Raw genomic sequence first — 15,424 nt, forward strand, 5'->3', positions numbered from 1 at the left:
TATATATAGGTAGAAGTTCATTTGAGACCATTGATATTTTGAGAGACAAGGGGACATTTAATATCCATTGATCATTTTTGATCTTGCGGTTGTGAGAAAAACCTAATTAAGCTGTCTAATTAAATCCTTAAGGGCAGATTAGTCTTTTTTCCAATCACAATAATCATGCCTGCGTTATCTTTCATTCCTTAATCAATAATCCATTCCTTTGGCGTGACGATCTTCCCAAACATAGGCAAATTTATCAATTACTCCACATAAATTCATTCCTTTCATCTAATGTGATCGCAACTAAATGTATGATATTTAACAATTTCAAGCTTCGATTTGCTACTCTAACGTCAACGGTCTTTTGCAATTCATCGTCATGAACTGTCAATCATCAAGTGAGATAAACTATTTTTAGTTTCAAACTTCAATTTTCACTCTTAGATCTAGGATTTCATCAATTCATCATCATCTCATATCAATTATCAACTGGAGGTTTGAGTTTAGCAATCGATCATTTATTTCAGGTTTTGATTATTTTTTCCACATTCAACCACATAATACGTGAAGAGAAGCAAGACATGCATATTGCATTTTATCTATAAAAGTAATAAGGTGTGTACAACACAATTATTGTTCTTGAGCAAATTCTTTAAACTATAAATGCATTCTACTATTTGATGAAAGTCCTGAATGAACAAGTATTATGATGTATCATTCCCCTTTCCATGGTTAAACTCATCTTTTAGAATAAGATTATGCTTTCAAAATATGAGTTACAATTGGTGTAAAATAATGTACTGCTACTACTCTTATTAAATTTACCATACTTTTGTTAAAAACATGTTTTTTCTTCAAACACATAATGTTGGAGATGTCTGTTTAGTATGGTTTTGTTGATTATGGTATTGTTAAATTACAGGAAGAGGTTAGGCTATAGAAATGATTTGTTGCTCTTAAATAATTTTTTAGAATATGATCCTTAGCAGAGTTTTTATTTTTGAAATGTTGTTTTTCTTCAAACACAAAATGTTGGGGGTGTCTTTTTTATCATTATTGAATGCTCTTAATAATGTGCAGTTACGTTCAAAGTATTTTTTATTAATGTGTACGTTGTATATTGTATGATCAGTTACATTACTATAACACATTAACTTCAATTTTAAATACTTGATTGCATAATCCATACTCATTTCTAAAAATTCTTTCAATTTTGGTTGCAGAGAGCTTTAGATGATGAAACCTATCTTGAAAGGAACGTGAATATTTCAAACTAGAAGTTTTAACAGCAGGTGTTGATATTAATGAATATGTAATAAATTTTGTAATTACAACCATGTAATAAAGTTTTTATGGCTTCTAATGCAATGATATCTTAATATAACTTTGTAAGACCCTTTTGAAAGTTATTAGCCCACCTTATATCTAATAATGTAACCTTATGATAGAACTTTTATATCACAAACTTGAAATGTGGTCTTCAAACTATCAGGTTTTTAAAATACTTTTCAACATTTAGAGATGAAGTCGTTATCTATTCTAAAAACTTTCATTTCATTCTATAAAAGTATGTGGTTATTATATGTTTGAAAAGTTTGTTATTTTAGTTTCCAAAATAGTTAAAGGGAAGGGTGGCCCGAATTAGAATATTACACCATATACTAGAATATTATACCTTATAACATAATTTCAGAATATTATGCATTATATCATAATATTATACATAATTTCATAATATTATACATTAAAATTAAAAAATTTTGTTTTCTGTAAATTATTTGGATTTCCTATAAGTCATTGTAGATATTCTCTTTACATTATAAGTTTTAAATTTAGAATATTACATATGTTACTAATATCTTATATAATATAAGTTTATTTTACAAATTAGAACCAAATTTTAGAATATTAAACTTTAATATCAAATTACACACAATTTCATAATATTAAATATTAACAACACAATATTAAATGTTTAACATCTAGAATAACAAGAATTATAACACATCAATGAGTATTAAAAAAACATAAATTAATAAAGGCATTATTTTGTTAGAATATTTTACATATAACTTAGATTATCCTAGAACATTATGGATATTATTCTACATGAGCAGCCAAAATACAAAATTATTCAATTAGATTATTCTATATATACGCATTAATTACGTCTTATTAACAGTACATATAAATTTAAATGAAATCATAATATTCAGAATAACCAACTTAAAACAAATCACCTTTTGCAATTCAGAGCATTCTAATTGTAATATTATACTTATCTTCATGTTAGTACTCAACCTATAACATTATTCTACAAGACTATTCTGTATGTACATTCAACATGCATATTGTTCTTTTAGAATATTCTACTTCTATACATGTTAGTATCCAACCAATAACATTATTCTTTATGAATATAACTTATTAAATGATATCATAATAATTAGAATAATTAAATTAAAAAATAAATCATAATAAGTATAATATCAAGTAATTAAATGAAACCATAATATTCATAATAATCAACTCAAAACAAATCAGCCTTTACAAATTAGAATATTCTAATTGTAATATGATAGTTCTATACATGTTACCAGTCAGACTGTAACACTATTTTGTAAAAATATTCTATATGTACATACAACATACTTTATTCGTTTAGAAAATTCTAATTTTATACATGTTAGCAATTACTCTATAATACTATTATGTAAGAACAATCTATATGTATAGACAACATGTATATTATTTGTTTTAGAACAAGATAGATTTACATTAGGACTAATCATATTTCCAACCATTCCATTAAGCAGTCATCATATTACCAAACATATAACTAAGCAGTATATAATCAACCATACCAACTGATTTACAAAACATTAAGCAATCATTAATATCTAATTTATTAAAAATACGTAACAAAAGAAAATGTTTTCATGTTACATAATCATATTTTCAAACTTGCAACAATTTTACATTTCACTCGTGTCCAGCGCATGTCCTGCCTCAATTCTTTATTTCATCAACCCACATCAACAAAATCAAAATTATTCACTTGGTTGCCATCATTAGCTTTCAACCCTTTCCGATATTCCTTGTTTCTGAGTTTCTTTAACTCCAACCCGCTCTTTTTCATTTTCTGGCTTATTGGTACTTGAAAACATAGTACCTGAAAATAATTCATTGAACTTATTTGTCATACTTTTGTTCTATTGTTAGTTGGAAACATAGATACATAACTAGAAATAATTTCTTCCATATTCTATTTTTCTACTAAAACTATTTTGAACATCTTTTCAAACATTTTTTATATTCCTGAAACGTAAATATAACTTAGAATATCAAATGAAATTAAAATATGTAGAAAAATAAACATTTATGAAGTAACATATAATTTATCATATCAATATACATAGAATATCAAGAATGAACCATTAGCATGTCATATTATAATACATAGAATTATGGAAAATAGCAACATACTTTAACTTTAGTACTAATACATACAATATATTATAACAATATTCAGTCTTTCTAACTAATTAATTTTCTTATATAGTATATAAAATTTATGATAAAGTTTAAATTGTTGCAACATTCTAAAAATGTAAAATTACAATACGTAGAATTTTCTAGAACATCATCTATGAATCATAAACATGTCATATCAAAATACAATTTATATTATCGGAATACATAGAATATCAAGAATGAATCATAAGCATGTCATATTACAATAAACAGAATTATGTAAACTAGCAACATACTTTAACTTTGATACTAATATAGACCATGTATTATAACTATATTTGTTTTTTAACTAAACAATTTTATTATATAGTATACAAAATTTATAATAAAGTTCAAATTGTTGGAGCATTTCAAAACATGTAAAATCATAATACTTAGAATTTCCTAGAATATAATCTATGAACCACAAGCACGTCATATCACAATGCCTTGAATTACAGAAAATAGCAACATGATTTACTCTTGCTATTAATATAGAAATTGTACTTTACTTTTTACCCATTATAACAACGTACTTTTATTGATTAACCTATATAAGAAATATATAGAACCTCTATAAAATGATCACATGTGTTACATTAATGTTAACAAAAACAATTCCATAAGATTGATGTTATAAACTATAAACCTGTATTATATTCTATAAAAAAAATGATAAACAATTAGACTTCAATGTATACAAAATCCTATATCATATAAATAAAATCAACAAAAAAAGTCAAGTTATGAAGCAACATATGGTTTATCTTATCAAAATACCTATAATATCAATTATGAATTCATTAGATTGTTATATCATAATACTTAGAATTACATAAAGTATTAACATACTTTACTCTTGCTACGAATACAGACATTGTACTTTACTTTTTACCCATTATGGCAACATACTTTCATTTATTAACCAATATAACCAACATGTAACTTGAAGCTTTGTAAAATGATCACATAAGTTCAATTACATATTGTTATTATAGGTAAAAATATGAGTTGAATTCTCCACCTGTGGTTTAGCTATGTTTAACTAGGTACTCACATTTAGTATGAGTATGACATGATGAATGCACAAAAAAATAAATATAATGTATGTTGAATGTTATAACTTTGTTTTTTATTTTCTAATTTTGAGTTTTAATGATAACTTAAAACCTATAATCATAATACTTTTGAGTTACATGTATAGTTAACATCTAGATGAAAATCTCTTCATGATTCCATATATTCTAGATATATCGCACACATAAATATAGGTTTAAATGATAGGTTGTATAATACTATATTCCATTACATATTGATTTTTGACTAAAAACGATACTATAATTAGATGTCTTAGATTTATAAAATATCTAGAGATGGATATATTAACTCAAAATCACATACAAAGATAAAGTTAATGATTATAATACATTAAATCAAAAGCACACACACAGATAAAATCATGAAGAAAAAATAGTATTATGTGTTACCTGGAATAACTCTATATCCAAAATCTGAATCCAATTATGTAGAATGAGCCATTTGTTGGAATAAAATGTTTCGGTTTCTTTGATTCATGAATTGTTAATGATCGAGGCCTTGATTTGGTTTTAGATTAAGAATCACAAGGTTGAAAATATGACCGATACCCAAACTAGAAATCAATTCTTTTCGTAATATTACACATCTCATAATGACTAGAATATTAAGGTATCAAATTAGAATGCCTATAAACATTAAAAACAAAAATATGTGCGAAATATACATTAACCCCAATATATTAAATTAAAATGCTTGTAGACATATAGAAATATGAATTAATCAACATAATAACATTTGAATTAATTAGACTAAACATCCATCTTTTCCATCTGTTCAATTGCTCGACAATCATCCATCTTTTCCATCCATTCTTTTGGTCAACCATAATCGTGTAACTCCAACAATGCATTAGTCACGAATTGTTCCATATTATATTTCTCTTTCAAAATTCTTGTATATCCCCTCTCAAATATTTCCTCATACCCCTAACATGTAATAGCAAAATTATTCATAATAATAAGTAACATATTTAGAAAATAAAATATCTAGAATAATTTATTGAAACAGTTTTATCATATTTAACTATGTAGAATGAATGTAGACATATAGAAGTTTTACTATAATACATAATAGCAATCATAATATATAGACATTTATATAAAGTAATAATCGAAAATATATACAAAGTATTCTACTAAAACATACATTACAATTCAAAATATATCAATAATTATACTAAAACATACATTTAATTCATAGACTAATTAGAATATCACATAAAAATTTTCAGAAAATGTTGACTATAATGGAATTCTCAAGTTCATGATGGTGATCAAAGTCGTTATAATGGAATTTCTCCATTCCTTTGTTTCTTCAGATATTTTCATCATGAGATTATGTATGGTATGTCTATAAAGCTTTGCAACATACATGCAACACAATTTTACAATATTTTTGTTATGCATAAAACCTCTGTTCCTAAGTGAATATTCCGCCAACCCTTGTTGTAGTAATCAATTCCATTGCTACAGTAAACAATTTCAACAACAAAAATCAAACGTTAATATAAATACTATGTTTTTACAAGTGATTCAAACTTAATTCATGGATTCATAGAAAAAAGAATTGTATAAAAACAAACTAAAAGACATATTAGTTTTATCTTACCAGATTGTGTTGAACGATCTGTTTTAGATGATCGTAATCAGAATCGCTCGCTTCATAATCAGTATCCAAATCCAAAATCTAACTCGAAAGGGGTAAATTTCATTTTTGAATAAGATGAACTTTCAAAATCAGTTTCATAGGGCTTTTCTCGATAAAATTGGGAAGGTGATTTTTATCGGAAACAAATGTATCCTCGATCAAGATTAGGTATATACGAGCTTAGGGTTTTCTCTAGAGATTGGGCTTTTATCGAGAGATTTGGGAAACAAACTGTAATCTTGAACAACATTTGGATCGGAAACCGCTTCAGGTCGACGAAACCACAATGTATTATGGCAGATTTGTCGAACAAAATGGAATCGGGAAGGATATTTTTAGGATTTTGCCGTAAAGAGTTCTTGGGGAGGAAGAAAGTTTTTGAATGTCAGTGATTAGTGATTCTGGAGTCTACTGAGTGAACAGAAAGTCAAAAGACGATAATAGCCCTCTGTATCCTTCATTAATCCTAAAGTTTCATGTATTTACAAAAAATACCACCGCCCTAATCTTCTTTTGATATGAATTATCTGCAGCCTTACAATAAATTAGATTAGTGATCTAGATCTTGTCTCCTTGTCTCACAAAATTTTATTCTCACATGAACCTAATCTTATATATATATATATATATATATATATATATATATATATATATATATATATATATAGGTAGAGGTTCATTTGGGACCACCTATATTTTGTGAGACATGAGGACCAAATCTTAGCCTTTGATCAAAACCGATCTTTTGGATAAAAAATAACCCAAATTAAGGTTCCTAATTAAGTTCTTAGGGGCAGTTTAGTCAATGTTCTAATCATAATAAGTATTCACGCTTTATCTCCTATTCATCATTTAACGTAACAAGATGTCATCTCATTCATCTGATGATTTTCACAATGACAACCAAATCGATCAAATCCTCCACAGAAAGTTATCTCTTTCACCTGATGAAATCGCAACTAAAAGTATGATATTCAAGAACTTCATGTTTCGATTGTTAGTCTGTTCAATGATCTTCAATACTTCATCATCATCAGTAAATCGATCATCAATTGATATCGATTTCCAATAGTTTTCGCTTTGATTCTTTTACAATCAAATCTGCAATTTCAGCAATTCATCATCATCTTAGATGTATTCTTAATTAGAGGCTTTGATTTCAGCTATTAATAATTTGTTTCAAAATGTATTTTTTTTCCTTCGCATTTGAGCACATATTACATAAAGAAAAGCAAGCAACAACAACAAATCTTTGAGATAATGTGCATTCTTTCTATATATTAATGAGGTTTGTACAAAAAATTATTATTATTGAGCAAATTCTCTTAAACTAAAAATGCACTCTACCTATTTGATGAAAGTCATGAATGAATAACGAGTCTGATGTATCACTCATTCCTTCCTACGACTTAAGTCCTCTTTAAGAATATATGTATACTTACAAAATATGAGTCACAATTGGTGAAAAATGATATAATGTTTGCTTCTCATATTAGCTTCACTACAGTTTTGTTTAAATGTGATTTTTTTTTAAACACAAAAGGTTGGAGATTGATTTTAGCATAATTTTGTTTAACTCTTGATAGAATTGTATATTATTATGATCAGAATAATAGTAGGTTTTATGTTTTATTTTAAGTATCATGATGTATATTTATGTCTGTTTGAAAGATTTTGAAAAATTGGTGCTTGCATCGTAGGGAAATATCTGACCATGTTGATGCTTGGAGCTTGGAACATGTTTTATCATTGGTTTTCCTCTAAATGATTAAATCATATTCTTGTTGATATAAATGTTATTCTTTTTCCATTTTATTTAAACAAGTACACTAAATGGTGCATATATGAAAGATTGGTGTAATCATTGTAGGGAAATCTCAGACCATGTTGATGCTTGAAGCTTGAAGATTGAAACATGTTTCCTCATTGTTTTTATTATTTTGATTATCTGAGTGAAAGGTTTAGGTTAGTTACTATCCACCTTGTCAGTAGCATGAGAAGTAAAAGATGAATTTGGACCAGTTTAGCATGAAGCAGAAGTGGTACTTGGTCCCATTTCATCATATTTTTTTATTACATTACATAGTACATAGTATATTATTCTGATTAGAATAATTGCAAAGCATTACCCATACGTCCTTACATAGTTAGAAAATTAAGTTTAGAATATAATTTTGTAAATATTTATACAATAATAAATATTAATGGAATACTTTTTTGTAGGTCAAATTAATGATGGTGCTGAAGAATCACACTCAAGCAATGAACTCGTTTCAACTAATGATTATTTAGGTTGGATTCTGGATATTCTACATGTACAGATATATAATGTTATAGTCTACTTTGATTTTTGTTTGTTGAACTACTCAGTTAGTTCCATATTTCGTTTAGAATATGATACATGATATAGTGCACATATTTAATTATATAGTCTATTATTATATGTTCTATATTGATGATACTGATATCTTATTGAAGTGTATAATTCTATTTTTAATAATTTATAAGTGTAATATTCTAATATACATTTATAAATGATGATGTAATTGAATGTGTGTTCTTACTATGACTAATATTCTAGATTTGATTATTGTTATGTGTTATATTCTACATTGATATTTGTTGTTGATATAATCAAGTAGTGTATATTTTAAAAAGCTCATTACGTGTAAACTTCTAAAAACTAACAACATATAACATTATTCTAATCGAATGTTCTACATATACTACACTTTATTTTCATGTAATAAGTTAACTTATTTATTTACAAACCTATAACATAATTCTATTAGAATATTCTGCGTATACATTTATGAAAACAAATAACATATACCATTATTCTATTTGAATATTCTACATTTACATATTATTTTTATTTAATAAATGAAATTATTAACAAGAAACCTATAAAATTATTCAATTAGATTATCAACATTATACATCATGCGTTAGATTCAAATGAGATGACCCTAATATTGTGAGGCCGTGAGACCATGAGACCACTTTTCTCTAGTGAAATATTCTAATATTTTAGTGTTCATAAAAATATAATATATGTAATATTCTAATATACTAAAACATATAACATTATTCCAAAGAATGATTATACATGAACATACAACCTATAAAATTATTCTATCAGAATATACTATATATACATAGTAAATAACTCTTATTAACATTACATATATCTATAAATTCTAATTTTTTTTTGTAAAAAGGTCATTACATATAAATCTATAAAAACCAACAAAATTTAACACTATTCTAATAGAATGTTCTAAATGTCAGTTTTTTTGAGACCGTGAGACCATGAGACCACTTTTCTCTAGTGAAATATTCTAATATTTCAGTGTTCATAAAAATATAATATATGTAATATTCTAATATTCTAAAGCATATAACAGTATTCAAATAGAATTATTATACATGAACATACAACCTATAAAATTATTCTATTAGAATATTCCTCATATACACAGTAAGTAAGTCTTATTAACATTACATATATCTATAAATTCTAAAATATTATTGTAAAATTATCATTACATATAAATCTATAAAAAACAACATTTAACATTATTCTAATAGAATATTATAAATGTAAAGAAAACCTATAACATTACTCTATTAGAATATTATACATGAACTATAATAAAAAATGAACATTTGATCATAAAAGCATAATATTTCAGATTGGTCAAAGCATAACTATTTTTTAACCATCACTATTATTTTGTGAAACATTCACTGGCCATTGAAACAACCATACCTATTGTTCAAAACTAAAAAAAGATAACCAATATTCAAACGAACAAAACACTACAATGTCATTCAGAATCAAAGACATTCAAATATTCCAAAAAACTTATTCACGTCCTTCCAGTATGTTTCTTGCATCGATCTATTCCCTCATCATTTTTAATGACCATCCTTATCAACATTTCCTTATTCCTTTGCTTCGTCAGTTACTTTCTTCTAGTACTTGTTTATTGTATGTATATAAAACTATGCAGCATACATGCAACATAATTATGTATGCTTCTTATTCTGCAGAAAACCTTCTTTACCCAAGTCAATATTTCACATTTCCACTTACTGTTCCAGAATAAATTTCCATTTGTCGCATTAAGAACACATCAGAATCGATTATAAGTTACTGAGTTTGCCAAAGAAACTTCATCCTACTTACTGGAAAGTAACTTTCTTATAATGTATTTTAATAACATTACATTATTTCTTTTTTCTAAGCAAAATCATACACTACTTAAAAACCATAATATTATCAAAATATGAAATTGGAATCTGATTTATTCTAACCATCCATGATCAATACATAAGTAATAACGAGAAGATTATCAACTAATATATTCTCTTACAAAATATCTTAAATTAACGACAAACATTACTCATTGTAACATATTTACAACCATAAAACCAAGAACAAATATCATGCATCTATAATATTCTAATGTTTTACAACATATAAGAGATTCCATTAGTTACCAAATTAGAAAAAATTCAATCAATAATCCATGGGTTCATAGAAATAAGAATTATACATAAATCAAAATAATATAAACATTGAATTCATAGATATCATAATCATAAAAAAAATAATAAAAATAATAAAAAATAACTAAACGAGATACTAGTTTCATCTTGTTGTTGAAATCTATATTTTTTATTGCTAGAATCGAAATCAAGAGATTCAAACTCAGATGTACCCGAGCTTTGATTTGGTTGAATGAAATCATGTTTTTTAAAATAAGAATCGGAATCAATTTCTTCATGTTTTTCTTGAGAGTATGGAAAGAAAGTTTAATCATGAACGAACTTTGAATCGATCAGAATATCCTAGAACATTATTCTATTAGAATATTCTACATGTACACTTATAAAAACATACAACATGCAACATTATGCTACTAGAATATTCCACATATATATATTTTATTTTCATGTAGTAAATAACCTTATAAAATAAAACCTAGAACATTATTCTATTAAACTACCAACATCATACAACATAAGCAACAATATTCAAATTATTTTAAGTATCATATACTATACGTATAAAATTTAATATGAGTTGTGACTTCAATTCTTAACAATACATAAATATAAATTTATGATAACATACAACCCATAATATTATTCTATTAGAATATTATACATCTACTTATTATATCATAAAACATACAATATTATTTTAATAGAATATTATACATACAAACTTTAAATATAAACTCATATAATATGAAAAAGATGTTACTGATATTACATGACATAAACTACAGCAATACAACTATAATGTCATATGTACTTGTTTATATTCTGTTGATGCGTCTTGATCAGATGACGAGCTATCAGATGAGGTATCATGAAGTATGACTTTTTCTGCCTTTATCTATTTTGAAGTATGAATTTTTGTTGCCTTTATAAATTTTCGATGATAGAAGTTGTTCAACATTTTCTCTTTTAGGATCAAAAACTCGTTTTTCCCTTGATTTAGTAATTTCTTCATTTCAACTGCATCAAAACATAAAAGATATTTTTATTAAAACAATAAAACTAGGATATAAACAAATGATTTATTTTACTAGAATATTCTAACATTCTTACAATAATTAACAACATGAAAATTGTTTAATAAATAATTTACAATCATAGAATTGCATTTTATTTTCACATTTAATTTTACACAAATATAATATGTGCAAGGCATTGTTAACATTACACAAAGTAGAATCTATGAGATATAATAACAAAAGAGCATAATTGTCCACATGGTACTAACTCCAAATGAAGTTTATATTCATTTAATTTCGATTAGTAATATATAGTATAATGCAAACAAGAGATTTAATATTATATAAATTACAAAAGATCAAATAACCTAACTAATCAGACCTTTAGGTTAAAAGATACCACCAACCTAAACCAACAATTTCATTAGCTTTCAATGTGTATCAAACACTAATCCTAGCTACAGTAAATAATTTCAAAAATATTTAACCGAAACTACAATAAAGAAGTTCATTTCTAGCCCAAGCTATAGTGAATCTGGATCAAACACCAACCATAGGTACAATATAAATTTCAGAAAAATAATTCCTAAATTAGAATAAATAGAATAACAAGTTCCTAAAGCCTATTACAAGAGATGATTTAGAATTTATATTATGTAGAATCTAAATCTGAATCAAATATTATCGAAATAAAACATAAAGAGATGAATTCAAGTATGTCAGGATAGAATAACAAACTCTCAAAATGTATTTTAGTTTTGACTTATCAAAGTAAGCAGTAACATATGGTTAATCAATAAAATAACATGTTAAATCAAATTTATGAAGTAACACCTAACTTTACAAATCAGAATACCTAGAATATTAAGTTACCAAAGACTATTTTACTAATATTTTTACTGGATCATCTAACTTATCAAACAAAGTAACATCTGAATCAAATTAAAAAGTACCATATTACTTATCAAACCACGATACTTTGAATATCAAATTATCAAACAATATTTCACTAAATATTTACTAGATAACCCAATTACTCAAACAAAATAACATCTAAAATCAATTTAGGAAGCAAGTTATGTTTGCATCTACTACATTCTATCATTTTCAATCACAATTTTCTTGCAGAAAATATGAAATCAATACAGAGTGCATTATGTCGAACACCTAGCGGGCGATCACTAAATTTACCAAACACTTAACTGACACGAGAAGTATGAAACTAATAAGATAAACCAAACAAACTAAGATCTTGAATCAAATTATAATTCATATTCCAGGAATATCTCTACAGATTTTGTGAATAACTTCATTTATACATAATAACATAACTTGGATTGTAGATTTATTAACAATGAAATTGTTAAGAACCGAAGATGAGTCAATGAAATCTTTTATTACCTGATGAGAAGAATCCTTCCTCAACTAAGAATCATGAGAAGAAGTAGCAGTTGAAGGATTGGCAGAAACATGATTCAAGATTAGAATGTGAATCAGAACGTTGAAAATCAAAATGACAGTGAATCATAATCGATTTTTAGGGTTTTGGAAGATTAGTGCAAAGTAGAATCAGAATGAGAAGAAATCTCATAGATGAATACATCAACTCATAATCACATACATATAATAAAATCGATAATTAGAATATTTTAACTCAAAATCACCCATAGATATAATATCAAGAAGAAATTATAGTATTATACGTCACCTGGATTAACTCTAGATGCAAAATATGAATCCGATTATGTGGAATGATCCATTTGTTGTAAAACTAAGCTTCAATTTCATTTGATTCAGGAATGTTGATGCTCGAGAACTTGATCCGATTTTAGAATCAAAATAACAATGTTGAAAATCCGAATGAGAACGAAGCAGAAGATGTTGATGATCGAGATTGAATAAGACGAATTTTGGTGTTATCGAGGTTACTTTGGGTTTTACCGATCAGAATGAAGAAGATTAAAGAGGATATAAAATGTTTTTACGACCTGAATGAAATAGATAGTAAAATCCCTTACTGCCCCTCTGTGCCCTTATTTTAGTCCTAAAGTTCCATTTAATTGCAAAAATGCCACCGTCTCCTTGTGCTTCCTTATGGTGTAATCTGATTTAATTCTAGCATTATATTATTCAAGATGAGTGGTCAAGATTTGGTCACATTGTCTCACAAAATACTATTTGTCACATGAACGTAACCATATATATATATATATATATATATATATATATATATATATATATATATATATATATATATATATATATAGTGTAAGTTGAACCAAAGTTATTGTACTTTTATAATTTTTATGAATTAATTTCAATATCTTCAAATGATAGATTCTTAATTTTATCAAAAGTGTCAAACTCGTCATTTTTATATTTGTTTTCCAAAACATAGGATCATATATGCCTTTATAAAATATATTATATTTAAGTATACTAAACCTTTCATCGTCGCCGACCTTATCAAACCACAACGATTTAGACCAAAATAATATGATATTAATAAATATATACATATAGTGACTTAAGAATTATATAATTAAATTAATATACCAATAACTTTATAAGTCAAAGAAGTAAATTAAAGTTATAACACGACATAAATATCACAGTCATAGTATGAGTATCCAACATGAGTCATTTGTATGTTGTATTATTTATCCATGAGAACTGTATAGACAAAACGAGTAGACCCGTTAATAGTGAGTCAACTTATAAAGAACTTGGCGAGTTTAAATCCAAGTTAAATACTTATGATATGGGGTTATGAGAAACACAAAATATTGATAAATCATGTATTTTCGTTATTCTAATGATATAGTCATTTAATCATTTTTTGCAGTGATTAAAAATATATATTTTCTTGACTTATTCATACAATTGATTATTCATGTAACATCTACATATTAATAAAACAAATTGTAAAAATACAGGTTTAATTATGTTATAAAAATATTAATAACAAGTGGGTTGGTAATATTGAATAATAACGGGGGGTGTACATCGTTGTCATATTGGGGGGCCCCGACACCATTTAGTGGAGTTAATCTGACAGCTAGGGTACCCAAGATTTGGTTCTGCATTGAACCGGAAAGTGAGCTTGTCGAATTAGGAGGAGGCAGGCCGGTCAGTTCCGGTTTATGTGCCCCTTCTCCACGTTTCAATATTCCCCGGTCCCAACTTTCCTCATGAGTCGTGACCCCTCCAAGACAATAAATCACGGTATTTTCCTAATTTATATGGCGAGTGTTGGAAATTTTAATAAAAATTAGAGTAAATTACACGAATCGTCCCTCGGTTAGGTACCAAGAAGCGTGTTTACTCCCAATTTTCAAAAATTAACTCGGACCGTTCCTATCTTTCAATTTCCTTGCACGGTTAGTCCATATCGCCGTTAGCAGTTAGTGGTTTCCGTTTAAGTGCCCCAAAAGCTCGTTTAGTCCCTCTTTTCTTTTAAATTTATCATTTTAGTCCCTCGTTTCATTTTAAAAGACGATATTTCCATTTTCTATTTTATTTTTTCACTTATTTATAATTTATCAATTAAATTAGATTAATTATAAATACTAAAAACTTATATCATTTTTCTCTCTCTCTCTCTCTCTCTCTCTCTCTCTCTCTCTCTCTTTCTCTCTCTCTTTCTC

At 26.4% G+C, this 15,424-nt stretch overlaps 1 long non-coding RNA gene across 1 annotated transcript; it reads left to right on the forward strand.

Annotated features, from left to right (window-relative positions):
• The first annotated feature begins 276 nt into the window (after window positions 1-276).
• On the forward strand, window positions 277-1,295 carry LOC145129702 (uncharacterized). The gene is made up of 3 exons (XR_013717624.1): window positions 277-386; window positions 516-603; window positions 1,212-1,295. It is a non-coding gene; the product is annotated as an uncharacterized LOC145129702 (long non-coding RNA).
• The last annotated feature ends 14,129 nt before the right edge of the window (window positions 1,296-15,424 follow it).

The sequence above is a fragment of the Lactuca virosa genome, chromosome 8, assembly GCF_052849685.1.
Source record: "Lactuca virosa cultivar CGN04683 chromosome 8, Lactuca_virosa_CGN04683_v6, whole genome shotgun sequence".
NCBI classification, from domain to species: domain Eukaryota; kingdom Viridiplantae; phylum Streptophyta; class Magnoliopsida; order Asterales; family Asteraceae; genus Lactuca; species Lactuca virosa.